Source organism: Monodelphis domestica, chromosome 7, assembly GCF_027887165.1.
Source record: "Monodelphis domestica isolate mMonDom1 chromosome 7, mMonDom1.pri, whole genome shotgun sequence".
Lineage (NCBI taxonomy): Eukaryota > Metazoa > Chordata > Mammalia > Didelphimorphia > Didelphidae > Monodelphis > Monodelphis domestica.
This window is the reverse complement of record NC_077233.1, coordinates 99,999,311-100,016,232: the sequence shown is the minus strand read 5'-3', so window position 1 is coordinate 100,016,232 and position 16,922 is coordinate 99,999,311.

Below are 16,922 nucleotides of genomic sequence, written 5' to 3'. Positions count from 1 at the left end.
GACCCCCATTGCCTAGCCCTTACCACTCTTCTGCCTTGGAACCAATATATAGTATTGATTCTAAGAAGGAAGGTAAAGGGTTTTAAAAAAATAAAGACAGAGGGCAGCTGGGTGGCTCAGTGGATTGAGAGTCAGGCCTAGAGATGGGAGGTCCTGGGTCAAATCTGGACTCAGATACTTCCTAGTTTTTTGGCCCTGGGCAAGTCACTTAACCCCCATTGCCTAGCCCTTACCATTCTTCTGCCTTAGAAACAATAATAAGTATCCATTCTAAGACAGAAGGTAAAGAGAAAGAAAGAAAGAGAGAGAGAGAGAGAGAGAGAGAGAGAGAGAGAGAGAGAGAGAGAGAGAGAGAGAGAGAGAGAGAGGGAGAGAGGGAGAGAGGGAGGGAGGGAGGGAGGAAGGAAGGAAGGAAGGAAGGAATGGAAGGAAGGAAGGAAGGAAGGAAGGAAGGAAGGAAGGAAGGAAGGAATGTGAATCTTGAAATTTCTCAGACTTGTGAATGTTAAAAGATTCTTAGACTCTACCTTAGAACATTTGGTTAAGACCATTCCCCATTTTAAACAGTGAAGCTACTTAGATCTAAAATGTGAGAACTCTACTTGGATCAGAAATGGGAGGACCTCTACTTCACCGGTCCTTAGGACTGCTTTAGTGGAGAAAACTCCTTGCTAAACAATGAAAGTACTTAAACCTATACTTATAAAGAGGCAAAAAGTTCTTTAAGCCATGCCTATTTTTAGAAGTACTACAAAGGGGTGCTAAGTACCTATTAAAGGTCAGGCAACTTGTAAACTTGCCAGGAGCAAAGAGGTGAAAACTTATTCAGAAGTTTTTTCTGGTTCAAACTTACTAAAGGGATTAGTTGACTCAGCTGTGAATTCAGAATGGGCTGTCCTTTGGAAAACGTCTACTGTGATTGGTAGATGGAAGGACTTAGGGGAGGTGACATAGGAGAAAACCCCCTATATAAGAAAAAGCAGAAGCTCTTATGAGAATCGCTTGAGAGGAATCCTTTTGGAGAATCTCTTGAGAGAGGCTGAAGAAGGGAAGCTCTTGGAGGACAATCTCTAAGGAGGTCTCGCTGGAGCTCCTCTGAGGGGACTCTGTCCCTCTGGAGGCTCTGGAGAGAGGCCCTTTGAAACAGTTTCTGGCTGGATCTCTCTTTGAAGAGGACTCTGGCTGGAACTCTCTCTGGTGAAGTCAGCTGAGATGGAGCTGGCCTGGTGTCACTAGAATCCTTGCTTAGACAGACCTTGTGGTGAGTGATAAAAGACTGACTGACTGATCTCTCTCTCTTAAGACTCAGGTCTAGGCCATGCCCTCACACTCTCTTTTCCCCTGATTGAGGCTGGGAAAGGGGGCTTTATGCCAGGCAGGAGAATCTACACACATGGGTTTACTTTTTATTAGATAATTAGGTTTGAACTTCTATTTCTTTTAGCTTATTTTCTTTCTACTTCAAGTGATTATTAATAAAAATATAATACTTGGAGTTATTGGATATTCATTTAAATTTTACATTTATGAACATGAACACACACAAACCCTGAGAAAGCAACAGAGGGTCACAGTAATGGTGTGATATTGTGCTAAGCTAGGGATGGCCATCAGTTCCTCTTTCTTACTCTCCACCTTTCAGTGGGTGAGGTTCCTCCCTTCCTTGGGTATGACTTTCTCTCCAACCTCTCCCTTGAACATGTCTGTCCCTGGGGTATTTGTGTGTGATTTTCTTTTCAAACTAAAACTAATAAAAAATTATGTAGGCCCTGAATCAGTGCCAGCCTTGCTAGGGGCAGCAGTTATCATTGCTAACTCAAAAGCTTAGGAAAGCCCCAGGAAATATATTGTTTCTGACCTGGGAAGTAATAAAATTAAATCAACCATGCTGTTGCATAGCTCTGATCTCCCAACTCTTTAAATGTGCCACCCTGCTTCTAGAAAGCTCTTTAATTGCTAGTTCTCAAGTGTATCTCAACAAGAGCATATAGATTTGACCAAGGTAGGTGATTGACATCTTTTACTATAATTATCAATTACGAAAGGCAAATAAAATGGTAAGCTTTGAGGATAAGCTTCCCCCATCTGTTCTCAAACATTGACTTCAAAGATCATGGACTTGTGTACTGAGCAGAGCGAGGAAAAGGAGGAAGAACTGAAAAATCATTTTATGTAATCCAAATGGACTTACATCAGCAAAAAATCTTCTGATATACATTATTTACAATTCATCCAAAAAGCCTCAGTCTTGTTTTGGGGAATTGATCATCTCATGGTGGGTACCTTCCAGGGCTTTCATTTTAAAGCTTCCATAAGACTTTCCAACCCTAGGCTCTGTGGGGTTTCTCTTCTCTAGAAGTCTAAAGATGGGGAGAGGTGCCCATGAGTCAGAATCATTCCACTTCACCCATCCACAAGGCCAAAAACATTCCAAGGAAGGGGATGAGGAGAACATTGAAAGATGTCTGCCTGAAACCAGCAAAAGTCTATCTCTAGCACTCTGATCTCAGAAACATCTAGAATAGGCAGAGTCTCAACAATGTGATCTATGCCTTGTTTCTTCAGTCTGATTGTAATATTTGAGGTCAAGAACCAGAATTCTTTTCTGTATCATCCATAGCCTACTACACAACAATAAGTGCTGAAAAGGCCCTCAGGGAGGAATACAAAATATTTTTTAAAATTTGACTGTTTTTCATCTACCTCTCTCTTCATTGAGAAAGCAAGGGAAACAAAACCTATTTACAAATTATGCATAGTCAAATAAAACAAATTCCCACATTGGCCATATCCAGAAAAATATGTTTTAGTCTGTAATGGGAGTCCATCCTCTTTCTGTCTCTAAGTGGTGGCATGTTTCTTCAAGAGCACTCTGGAATTGTGGTTGTTTATTGCATTGATCAGAGTTCAGAGCCTTTGAAAGTTGTTTGTCTCTACATTATTATTATTATTATTATTATTATTATTATTATATAAATGACTTCTGCTTCTGCTCACATTATTTTGTATCAGTTCATACAAGTTTCCTTAGGTTTCTCTGAAAATGACCTTTTCATCATTTGTTATATAGCACAATAGTATTCCATCACATTCCAATTGCCATAAAATGTTCAGCAGAAATTACCCAATTAATGGGTAGTCCCTTAATTTCCAATTCTTTGGCACCATGAAAAGGGCTGCAATAAACATTTTTTATATCTGGGTATTTTTCTTTGATCTCATTGAGGAATAGACCCAGTAGTGGTATCACTGGATCAAAGGGTATGCAGATTGTAATAGCTTTGGGTTTAGTTAGGTGACACTTAGGGAGCTCAGTAGATAGAGCACTGGGCCTGGAGGCAGGAAGATCTGATTTCATATCTGGTCTCAGATGATTACTAGGTGGGCAAATCACTTAACCACTGTTTGCCTTAATTCACTGGAGAAGAAAATGGCAAACCATTTCAGAATCTTGGCCAAGAGACCCCCATAGACAATACTGGTGTGCTAAGGTCCATGGGGTCATGAAGAGTCAGACACAACTGAACAACAACAACATAGTTAGGAATGCTGCGTATTGTGATCATGTTGATGATGTCACCACCTTAATCTTCTTGCCTTGCCTTCAGTCAGGAAAACTATCCAGTCAGTTTCCTTTGATTAGCTTGCCCTGGGATTTAATAGCCTGGGCTCAGAACCATTTCTTGCCCATGATCACACAACTCATAGGCTCCAGACTTGGAACTGGGATTTAGAACTCCTCTGATTTCGCTTTCCACAATATCACACTGTAGCTAGAAAATGAATTGGGGGCGAAGAGGACCTAAGATCAATTCCAAAACTAAAACTGTATTATCAAGATCTAGCGAGGATCCACCAGGTTATTGAAGGAAGAGCAAGCAGTGCAATCAGTGGAATCAGTGTAGACACATGCTGGACATGGATTCTGATAGAAGAAGTGTGTTCCCCTTATCTAAGAACTGAAAGGCAGGTCTTGCTAGTTTTGTTTGTCAGGTAGACCCTGGGATCTCAATACCTGGAACACTGACCACTAGAAGGATGGGTCTCTCAGTTTGTGATCCAAATTTCCAGTCCCTTTGGCATTCCATCTCCTGAAGTAGCTCATCCCAGTTCCCTGTACTCCTGATTTTTTTGTCCCCACCCCATCAGATTGCAAAAGTAATACCCAGCTTGCTCAGGGTAGGTAGAGATTACTGATATCATTGATCAAGAAGGTGATTACTAAAGCAAATATTTATAGGATTAATACACATATATTCTACTTTAATGCCCCTAGGTTATTACCCCAAAAGATTGCATTTATAGAATTAAAGCCCAAAGATTATTGCCCATTACCCCTCCTTTCACTTAAGCAGAGATACGCTTCAAGGCCCCACAATAAACACTGGCCAAATGCTTAAGCACTATAATAAATCTTTCCTTACAGTTATCACACTCCAATGAATTTGTTGATGAACAGAAACCAGGCAGCATTGCTAGGCACTTCAAAGTAACACAAGAAAAACAGAACTTGTAAATTGAGGAAAACCGCAAATCCTGTCTGCTTTAAGTCACCTTTTAACTTTGCACCTAGATATGAAAATGTTTTGTTATTCATCTCCTAAGCAATTGTGATTGATAGTGAAAGCTGATCAAAAGCACAATGATCCTCTAACAGGTCAAGGGGTACTAACCTACAAACAACTTTATTCATGTTATTCATATACATCACAGAGTGTTATAGAAACATGGTAAATGACCACAGAATTCTTTGTTGTAGTAACATAGTAAGAATGTTGATTAAGTGATTTGATAATATCCAATCAGAATACAGAATATCACATATGTAGAAAATTGATTATGTGCCAAAGAAGGATGTACTTGAAACCCTATATAATAAATGAACCACAATACTATGGCAGAGCACTGTGTGTGATGCCTGCGTACGTGGGTTTGAACACATTTTGTCTCTCACCTTATAATTCAACTGGACTGTCACACTTAGACGGAGACACCTTAGACCCTCAGAGAGACCGCTGGACTGCTCTCCTTATTGTCCTGCTCAGTCTTCTTGGGAACTGAGACAAATAAGCCTTGGAATTGATAATGATGTTGGTACCTTAGAGTCTATTCCCTTCTCTAGGATACTTACAACCTTATAATGGACAAGACAAATGGGGCTATACTTTTGGAAAAGAATATTTAGTGAAGATCAATGGAAATTGTGACAGCAACCTGAGAATCTCCTAACTTATTTCATAGTCTTCATCTTCAGAAAAGTTGTTACTTGGGACATTGATTTGTGTGTAAACAGGAAATGTTTCTTGAAATTTGCTGCTACATGTAAGAAGCTGCCAGAAGAGATCCAGAGAGAAAGAGAGATAAAGAGAGAGAGAGAGAGGGAGAGAGGGAGAGATGGAGAGAGAGAGAGAGAAGGAGGAGGAGGAGGAAGAGGAAAAACTGTTATAATGGAATTCAGAGCTGAAGAAGAGAGGGTCAAGCTTAAATAAGAGGAAGCCCAGCCCAATGAATCAAGCAATTTACTGAGCATCTACTATGTGCTGGGCACTGAGATTATGAAAGCAAATCTCCCCTCCCCATTTAGCAGTGGGGATGAGGTGGATAGCTAGGGAAGAATAAAGGTCACCCAAAGCACCAAATTTTTCATTGCTGAGAGACCACTTGTGGTCTATCAGAAAGGGCAAGGGAGTAGTTAGTTGGCTCAGTGGATAGAGTGCCAGGCCTGGAGAAGGGAGGTCCTGGGTTCAAATGTGACCTCAGACACTTCCTAACTGTGTGACCCTGGATAAGTCACTTAACCTCCATTGCCTAGCTCTTACTGCTTTTCTGCCATGGAACCAATACATTTTAAGACAAAAGGTAAGTAATTTTAGAAAAGAAAAAGAAAGGGCAAAGACAAATGAGTCTTTGGAAACTGGAAAGATTCCAGTTCCAGGCATGCTCCATGGAGTATTCTCAAGCCAGAACCAATATGGTGACTCCATGTGTTTCCTTGAGTATGACTTTTATACACAAAATAAAACAAATATATAATGATGGGAAGATAGGCACAGACAACTAAGGGGAGTTAAGAAAGGCTTTGGGGGGGGGCATTAATTTAAACCCTTATCTTCCATTTTAGGATGAATATTCTATAGTATTTCCAAGGTAGAAGAGCAGTAAGGGCTGGGCAATGGGGGTTAAGTGACTTACCCAGAGTCAACCAGCTAGGTAGTTATCTGAGGTCACATTTGAACCCAGGACCTCTATGAGGCTAGTTTTCAATCCACTAAACCATCTAGTTGCCCCCAGGAAAGGTCTTTTGAAGGACATCATCCATGAGCTGCCCACAATGGAGGAGTAGTTTGTGAGCTACAGAGATTGAACTATCCACTACCCTCAACTAGTTAAGAATATTGCTATATAGGATACAGCTGAGTGGCTCAGTAGATTGAAAACCATGCCTGGGGATGAGAGGTCCTGGGTTTAAATCTGTCCTCAGATACTTCCTAGCTGTGTGACTCCAGGCAAGTCACTTAATCCCTATTGCTTAGCTTTTACCACCCTTCTGCCTTGGAGCCAATACATAGTATTGATTCTAAAACTGAAGGTAAGAGTTGGAAAAAAAAATATTGCTATATGGGAAGCTGTACAATAATTATGCAAATCATTATCTATTATTATTCTTTGCCTAGGGTTAGGGGAGGGCTTCTTGTGCCTCTAGGGGAAAACTTGCTCCACTGGGTTCCATTTCAATACTCCTTCCTTGGTTAAGAAGTCCTTGTGGAGGTCCTAACTGACTGGGTGTCAATTAGGTACTGGGAACATGTCATATCTCTACCCCTAAGGCAGTAGAAGAAATGTAGTCTTGAAAGAATGAGATACAAAGGTCAGAGCAGGACCAGGAAAAGCTCACCTGATACTAATCCCCTGAACAAAACCTTGGGGTTTTCTTACACTAGACTTTTAGATTTAGGGCTACAGAGAGCCTTTGAAATCATTGAACTCCTTACTTAAAAAATAAAGAAATTGAAGACTGAGATGCCTTGCCCAAGGTAGGAAGTAGCAGAGACTGGACTTGAACCCAGTTCCACTGACTTTAAATGGTTTTTTTTTTTTAAACCCTTACCTTCTGTCTTAGAGCCAATACTGTGTATTGGCTCTAAGGCAGAAGAGTGGTAAGGGCTAGGCAATGGGGGTCAAGTGACTTGCCCAGGGTCACACAGCTGGGAAGTATCTGAGGCCAGATTTGAACCTAGGACCTCCCATCTCTAGGCCTGGCTCTCAATCCACTGAGCCACCCAGCTGCCCCCTAAATGCTCTTTTTTTTTTTTTTTAAAGCACAGAGTAGTTTAGGACACAGCTGACCCCTAAAAATGGAGCTTATGGAGTCTCTACTGTTTTAAGGCTCTGGGAAAGGAAGCTAGGTAGCTATGATGAGGCTGCCTCAACTTATTAGATACAGACTCTTATATCTGCTTATTTTCCTCTTGTAAAAAAACCTACTTTTGTTACATTGAGACTTATATACTTCCTGTGTCAGCTTCCTTTACTGACCAATAGGAAGACTTTCCCAGGTTTCTGGGTGGGACCTTAAGCAAATCATCTCATGGAATTCCAGAAAGCTGATCTGGGCTTTCTTATCAGGGTCATCTCTGACACTGCACTTTGAATTAGAAGCTTGGGATAGAAGCCATTTATTCACTGTGTGAATGTGATTCATCTATTTATTTATTTATTGGTGGTACAGTGGATAGAGCACAGGTCATGGACTTAGGAATACCTGAGTTCAAATTTGGCCTCAGAAACTTATTAGCTATCTGTGTGACTCTGGGCAAGTCACATAATCCTGTTTGCCTAAATTTCCTCATCTGAAAAATAAACTAGAGAAAGAAATGACATACCACTCCAGTATCTTTCCAAGAAAACTCGCAACGGAGTCACAAGAGTTGGACATGACTGCAACAACTCAATAAAAAGTTATTTATTCATTCTTTCATTCATTTATTGATTTTTAAATATTATCTTCATTTTAAATATATCCTTCCATCTTCTCCCAGAGAGCAATTCCATATAGTAACAATTTAAAGGCTCAACAAAACTAGCCAACACATTAATCAAGCCCAACATCATATACAATATTCAATACCCACATTGCCATCATAGTGCATAGACTTCCTAATTCTGCTTAGTTTGTTTTGTATCAGTTCTTATGTTTTCCTTTACTTTTCTGTATCTATCATGTTGGTTGTTTCTTTCTTTTTTTTTAAACCCTTACCTTCCATCTTGGAGTCAATACTGTGTATTGGCCCCAAGGCAGAAGAGTAGTAACGGCTAGGCAATGGGGGGTAAGTGACTTTCGCAGGGTCACACAGCTGGGAAGTGTCTGAGGCCAGATTTGAACCTAGGACCTCCCGTCTCTAGGCCTGGCTCTCAATCCACTGAGCCACCCAGCTGCCCCCATGTTGGTTGTTTCTACAAGTATAATAATATTTTCTTACATTTACATAATATAATTTGTTTAGAAAATTTCTACTCTATGGGTATGTACTTTTTCTCGGGTCTTTGCTACTACAAAAAAGTATTATATGCCAGGGTAAAATTTTTAACAATCAGCTCTTTGCAAAAAGTGTGCTGTATTTTAGACAAAACTGGTTTGTTACCATTTTCTCCATTGCTTTCTTAAAATATAGACAATTAACAAAACAATAAATCAACTCCTGATTTGTAATGATTAATACTCACACTGAAGATTTAACAACTGACTCAGCTGGCTGGTTTAAACAGACTCTACCACATTCCTGAATTATGAATTTAGGGAATTCATGGTACATCAACTTGTGGTCCAGAAAAGAATGTGGGATTCAGAGATAGAGGACCTGGGTTCAAATTTGGCTCTGTCACTTACTCTGTCTGACCTTAGGCAAGCTTTGCCTAACTTCCCTTGACCTCACTGCTCCCAATTACAGCATAAGGGAGTTGGACTAGATGACATTTAAGGTCCCTTCCAGTTCTAAATCCATGAGCCTGTCAACTAGAAAAAACACAGAACTATTAAATAGTCAAAAATCACTCTTTAATCAAGGGAAAGGGGGTTAGCGCTACTAATACGACAACAGAGCTGCTTTCCAAGACTGCACAGAGTCAAGACGCCCTGGTCAGCAGCCCCTGGGAGTGCCACCGACTCAGGATGGACTCCGAGGAACAAAAGAACTTGGGGAATTTATATACCACTCTAGGTGACCTAGGGGCTTTAGGATTAGAGGGACAGTTGATTGACTTTACAATGGTAAGAAAGGAAAATGAGGAGTTCCAGACAGGAATAATAGTGAGGGGCTGGGGCCCTACAATGGACACAAAAGGGAAAGACTCAGCCTAGGGCTGGGTCACCTTGGTCATGGACCTTAGCCTAGGGGGAGAAACCATTGGGACAAAAGGGGTGTTCAATATTGGATGGGATTAGCTGTTCCCACCCAAACTACCAGGAAGTTCACTGTCTGGTGAAGAGGGACCTTCCCTCAGGGGGAAACCTCTCCTGTGACAAGGTCAAAACCTGGGGTTTCTACACTCAAACTAAATAAACTGGGGATCTCTATATTTCCATGTTGACAAGCCTATGAACTTCACTGGATTTCAATTTCCTCATCTGTCTAATAGGGCTAAGAATCTTTGTCCTGTTTATGAGAAAGAATGCTATCCACATCCAGAGAAGGAACTGTGGGAGCAGAAACACAGAAGAAAAACAACTGCTTGATCACATGGGTTGATGGGGCTATGATTGAGGATGTAGACTAAAAGATCACCCCGGTGCAAACATCAATAATATGGAATATCAACATGGAATCTAGAAGTCCCCCAAATTGTAACCTAGTAAGAATTAATGACCTTCCAGTTTACTTAGCTTGAAGGTGAAAGCCCCTGGTTTGACCTTGTCACTTGAGAATTTCTCCCTGAGGGAAAATCTAACTTCTGGAATCTTAGACTAACTATAAACCTTAAAGTAGGTTAAGTGGGGATGGCTAATCCCCTATCTCTTTTGTCCCAATGGTTTCTTCCTTTAGGGCAAAGTCCTTTACCAAGATGGCAGTACCCTTGGTTGGACCTTTCCTTTTTGTGTCCATTGTAAAGCATCTGCCCCTCATTGTTATTCCTGTCTGGGACTCCTCATTTTCCTTTGTTACCATTGTAAAGCCAATCAACTATCCCTCTCATCCTTAGTCCTCATGTTCCCCTAGAATAGTATTTAAGCTTCCCAACTTTTAATGGCTCCTTCCAGTTGTCAATATAGTGCCTTTGGCTCTCCCAGGGGTCAGTGTCCAGAGCAAGCAGAGTTTCAATCCTCCGACTCTGTGTGGGTGTTATCAGTTAGCTCTTCTTGGAGGCCTAATTTTGCACTGTACCTCTTTCCTTAATTAAAGAGTGGTTTTTCTGACTATTTAATAGTTCTGTGTTTTTTCCCAGTCAACAGGAAATAGGTCTTGATCAATGATACATGTAAAACCCAATGGAATTGTTCATTGGCTATGGGAGTGGGGGAGGGAAGGGAAAGAACATGAATCATGTAACCAGGGGAAAATATTCTAAATTAATTAAATAAAGATTTTTTAAAAATACAAAATAATAATCTTTGTCTTATCCAACTCATAGGGTTGCTGTGGGAGGCAAATTTGTGTTGGAGCAAAAAGTACCAGGTTGGGGAGGAAGAAGCAAGAGTATTTTGGGAACTGACAACCATGTTAAAAAAAAAAATAAGAGTATCAGTAAGACTAGGTGGTGTAATGGATAGAGCACTGGGTTTGGACTCAGGAAGAATCATCTTTCTAAGTTTAAATCTGACCTCAAGACATTTGAGCTGTGTGACCTTATGCAAGTCACTTAACTCTACTTGCCTCAGTTTCCTCATCAATAAAAGTAATAAAACAAAACAGGAGTCATGAAGAATTGGACACAGACTGAAATGATTCAACAACAAAAGATAAAAAAAATGCCTTGAGTCTGGAGTTGAGACCTGAGTTATAGTCTTGATAATGACTTTTTAGCTTTGTAACCCTGGAAAAGCCACCTACCTTTTCTATTCAGTTTTCTTATCTGAAAATCAGAGATTTGTACTAAGAATTCTCGAGTCTCTTCCAGCTAAGAAAGTCCAAGAATCTGTAAGTTTAAATGAGATAATGGATGTGAAAGGGCTTTCATAACTGACTACCCTCACAAAGACAAGCTGTGTTCCAAGCTATTGTTATTTAGAGAAAGAACTTCCTTATGCTGAAACCATTATTCTATCCTGCACTTCCCTGAATACCTCAGATTCCCAGAATCTTTGTTCTGCAAAATTCAATAGCTGTGTCACTGGAACAGAGCCAAAGTGTATCCTTTTTTGGAAAGAATGGAATAATTCAATAATGGCCACCTTTGACTTTAAGTTGAATTTCACCTCAGAACTGGTTTACATTCCTGGGTGTTTGCTCTCTGCTAATTCAACTTCCAGAAAAATTGAAATGAAATAGATAGAAAATGTCCACACTGGGTCAATAGAGAGGAGCTAATGAATCTCAAATCAATGACTCCAAGAGCAGCGTTTAGGAAACAGATCTGTAATGTATGAGGAGTTCTTCATTTAGGAAAATACTGGGTATGTTCAGCCACAGTTGGAAACATTGTCCATTGGTTCCGGCATCATGATGTCATGTAGGTCCTCTTCAAGCATGAATAAATGACTGGTGTGAAGATTAAATGAACTCTCCCCTGATTGTGAAAATGAAATTAACTCTCCCCTGATTGTGAAGATTAAATTAACTCCCCTATCCATTTTTAGATTTAATCACCAAAAGTGTACACATCCCACTTCATCTTTGAGTAGGGGAGATCCATGACCCACATGTGCGATAGTGGGTGACGAATCAGAATTGACTGACTGCCCCCTGGGCAATCCTAAGCAAAACTATAGACTATCATTTGTCCACATAAAAAAAAAATAAGAGGACAGGAAGTGACACAAAGAAGCGTCTTTAAAAGAAGTTACAACTTCCTGTGAAGGAAGTTCTCTCATTCTTCTGGAGTTCAGAGTTCAAGTTGAAGGCTGATGAAGAATCTGCTTACTGGATCTGAAACCTTGGACTTGGTGAGACTGTTCTTAAATCTCACCGACATGTGGTGGGTGAAAATAGCTGACTCCTTTCCTGGATTTTCTGAAGGGACTAGCTTCAGGATAGACTTACCCTATTGAGAGAGGCTCCCTGCATCCCAGAGGCTGGAGCAAAATACTTAGTGCATAGGCTAGATATCTTACCCTGTCTTCTCTCTGATTTCTTACTTTCACTCTTTCTATATTTTATAAATAAATTGTTAAATAAATCTCTTTGTAATTAATTAAATTCCTGGCGACCCATCTACTCTTGTATAACATAGTCCAACCTTTTATAAAAACCCCTCACATTTTCTACTCCTTACACTGGGTAGGTCAAAGGTCATGGATGGGGTATTTGTCAAAGGTGACAGCTTCTCAGTTCCACTTGGCCTCTCCTTTTGGGAAGTAACCTAGTGTTATAGCTTTCTAATCCCTCTCCATTTTAGCATCATGCATTATACTCCTTCATGCACTTCATTGGTCCATCCATATTGGCCTCCTTACTGTTGCTCACATAGGACACTGCATTTCTTGCCTTTGCATTGACTATCTCCTGAGTCTGGAATGTATTCTCTCATCTACACCTCTAAAAATTACTTCTTGTTATTCAGTTGTGTCTGATTCTTTGTGACCCCACCTAGGATTTTCTTGGAATAGATTTTGGGGTGGCTTCATGGTTTGCCATTTTCTTCTCCAACTCATTTTATAGACGAGGAAACTGAGGCAAATAGAATTAAAAAACTTGCCCACCATTACATAGCAGTAAGTGTCGAAGGCCAGATTTGAAAATAGGAAGATGAGTCCTCCTGACTTCTGGCACTCTATCCATTGTGCCTCTCAGTTTTTGTCAAAACTTCTTCTCCATGAAGCTTTTCTTGGCATCATTCCCATCCCCTAGGATTACTTTATATTTATTTTGCATATTTAAAAAATATTTTCACATATATCTTAAATAAACAGATATCAAGAACCTACTTTGTGACAGGCACTATACTAAGCTCTTAACAAATATCTCATTTAATCCTTATATCAACTCTGAGAGAAAGAGGCTATTATTATCCTCATTTTGTAATTGAAGACCCTGAGGCTAAGAGTTAAGGGTTAAGAGGTTAAGTGACTTGTCCAAGGTCACACAACTTTTTAGTATGATTTCTATATACTTTGTCTTCCCTGATAGATTATAAACTCTTTGGAGGCAGGAATGGTTTCACTTTTGTCTTTATATCCTTAGCATTTACCCTATTGCCTGCCATATAAGGGATGCTTATTAAATGTCTGGTGATTGATTCCTTTAAACTCTAAGGTGACAAAAGCCAATCCAGTGAGTCTATTGGACTAAGGACAACAATATTTCTTCAATACCTCTCCAAAAGGCTGATGTTCTTCCCACTGATGTAATTAGTCTTCCAGGCTCCTATGTGGCATAGTGGATAGTGTCATATTTAGAGCCAGGAAGACCTGAATTTGAATCCTGACTTAAATGCATTTAACAACTGGTCAAGTCACTTAATTTTTTCAGTCTCACTTTCCTCATCTTCAAAATGGGGATAATAATAGCCCCTGCTTCACCAAGCTGTTGTGTGTCCCAATGAGATAATATCTAGAGACCAAATCTGAAAGCACTATACAAATATTAGTTATTGGCTACAATTATTTAAGAGTTTCAGTGGCTCCCCTAAATCATGCATGCAAAGGGAGGGATTTTTGTGTCTAAGGCTGTGTGATCCCAGAATCTGACCTTTGAGCCAGACCGAGATTCCTTAGGTGGGACCTGTTGGCCTTAAGGGTTGCCTTGTGGGTGACCTCAAGGTTGAGTATAGAAGAATTCCAGTGTGGAGAGATCTGGTCTCCTACAGAGATAGGACAATGAGCACCATTGCCAATAAAACCTTTAGAGAAAAAAAATGAGTCTTCCTAGGTCACCCTCCCCCCCAATGGATCCAGTCCATTTGAGCCTTGAATCTTGGGGGAGGGAGAGTGAGAGGGATGATCAACAAGGCTAGTTACATGTATGTTGTATGTGTGACATGCTTGTTTTTGAGAGCACTGGTCTACAATGATGGTTCTATTTCAAATCCTCCCCCTCTCCCCACCATTTAAGTGTCCTGTGATGTCATATGCCCTGGGGTCATGGGGGGGGAGCACTGATGACTCTCCCAGAATAATTACCTTAGATGGCATTTCATTTCCAGACCCACTTATTCTGGATCTGAATGGCTTGTACAAACTCTAGAGTTTTCACCATCAGCATTGCTCCCTTGGCGACCTGGTGATGAGAGCTGGTTATCCTGAAACTCAGAGAGGGAAAGAAGAATGTAGTTGTGCCCCAGAGGCTGTGGGGGACCCATTGCCCATGATTCTAGAGGTCTAATTAAGAATCAACATATATATATATATATATATATATACAGTTGAATAAGGAGGTTGAGAGACTAGCAGAGGAGAAATAATCAAGGGAGCCTATGAGCATCGCTTTGTGGTTAGATAGTGGAACAAGACAAAGAATGAGACAACAGCATTATAAATGGGGAGTGGGCCCATGAGGATTGCTCTTATTGTATGGGGGAGAGTGAAAGGGTGAATGAGATGATATAGACAAGACACAGAGGGCTGGAGGGATTCAACTGTGAATTAAGATCTTGTAGGAAAGAGACTACACGTAGGCATTGGGAAATTACCTGGATCTTAGTTCCTCTCCCCGTAGAATGATACATAAGAGAAGCAGGTAGTGACATAGAAGCATTTGGAGTTTGCAAAAGACTTAATATATGTCATTTAATTTGGGCTTCACAGCAACTCTATGAGGTTTCTATGGTATTATTATTATTTTGATTATTTTATTTTATTAGGTGATTTAGAGTATTTTTCCATGGTTACAAGACTCATGTTCTTTCCCTCCCCTCCCTCAAACATCATCCTGTAGCAGCATGTCATTCCACTGGGTTTTACATGTGTCATTGATCAAGACCCATTTCCATATTATTAATATTTGCCCTAGGGTGATCATTTAGAGTCTATATCCCCAATCATATCCCCATCAACTCTCTATGGTATTATTATTAGCCCCATTTTACATCAGGAAACTGAGGCCAAGAGAAGTTAAATAACTTCCTTCCTTCCTTCTCTGGGCTCTACTCCTGGCTCTCCAGACTTTTTTCTTGACCATGACTGAGAAATCTTCATATTCCTGTAAGATCTCTTTGCCCCTGCAGCTTTTCCTATAATTGACCAATTCCTCCTAGAATTTCCATTTTAAGGAAAATACTTATGCTATGTTCACACCTTCATTAATCTCTGAACTTCATTCAACTCTGGATTTCTTTCCCGTACCATGGTCCCTCATGGTTCTTCCACCTCCTTCTCCTCCTTTGCTTTTCCCTATTGTGTGTTCTATTCTCTCATTTCTGGCAGCTAAGTGGCACAGTGGATAATTCAAATCTAGCCCCAGACATTTACTAGCTGTGTGACCCAGGGCAAGCTACTTTACCCTATTTGCTTCAGTTCTTCATTGGTAAAATGAACTTGAGAAGGAAATAGCAAACTGCTCAGGATCTTCCTCAAGAAAACCCTAAATGAATAAAAACACAGAAGAAAAACAACTGCTTGAATACATGGGTTGAGGGGATATGGTTGGGGATGTAGACTCTAAATGAGCATCCTAGTGCAAACATCAACAACATGGAACTAGATTCTGATCAAGGACACAAGTAATACCCAATGAAATTGCATGTCACTGTGGGAAGGGTGGGTGGAGGGGAGGGAGAGAAATAAAGTTATTATTGTAACACAAAAAAGAAGAGAAAAAAAGAAAAAAGAAAAGAAAACCCCAAAAGAACTATACCCAAAGGTTTTTAAAAGACCGCCTGCCCTTTGATCCAGCCATACCACTGCTGGGTTTATACACCAGAGATAAGAAGGAAAAAAAATAATACAAAAGTATGTATAGCCTTGCTCTTTGTGGTGGCAAAAATTTGGAACATGAGGGGATGCCCTTTAATTGGGGAATGGCTGAACAAATTGTGGTATGTGCTGGTGATAGAATACTATTGTGCCCAAAGGAATAATAAACTGGAGGAATTCCATGTGAACTGGAATGACCTCCAGGAAGTGATGCAGAGTGAGAGGAGCAGAACCAGGAAAACATTGTACACAGAGACAGATACACTGTGGTAGAATCAAATGTAATGAACTTCTCTACTAGCAACAATGCAGTGATCCAGGACAATTTTGAGGGACTTCTGAGAAAGAACGCTATCCACATCCAGAGAAAGAACTGTGAGAGCAGAAACACAGAAGAAAAACAACTGCTTGATCACATGGGTCTATGGGGATATGTATTCCTTCACCAACTCCCACCAGAAATAGTCTTGTTACAGGACCCCTTTCAAGTCTCACTTAGTACTGCTCTATCCTTGCTCTGGAGAGTCTCTGTTTTCTTGTTCCTGGAAGATGCTTTCCTTCTGTTCTGCCTTATCTGATAGAAACAGATTCCCCTTGTGAAACCCTTCAGATCCACATGATCACATGAACCTTGAACTGTGAGTTCTAGGTCCCCTCTGCTCTTTGCCAGGCTTCTTCCCTTATATTAACTCACTTTATTGTTCTTAACCTGTGCCACCTTGTGGCCTTTCCTAGTCTTAACACATCCTTAGGCCAAAGGGGCCACAAGAAAATAGAAAATGTTGGAAACCAAGGAAAGCCTTAAAAGATGAATGTTATAATGATAATAATAACTCTCAACTATATATTGGTCCAAGGCAGCATTTTTTCAAGTATTCCCCAAACACCCCAAGTTGCTTTAAAAAAATGAACCTTGTGT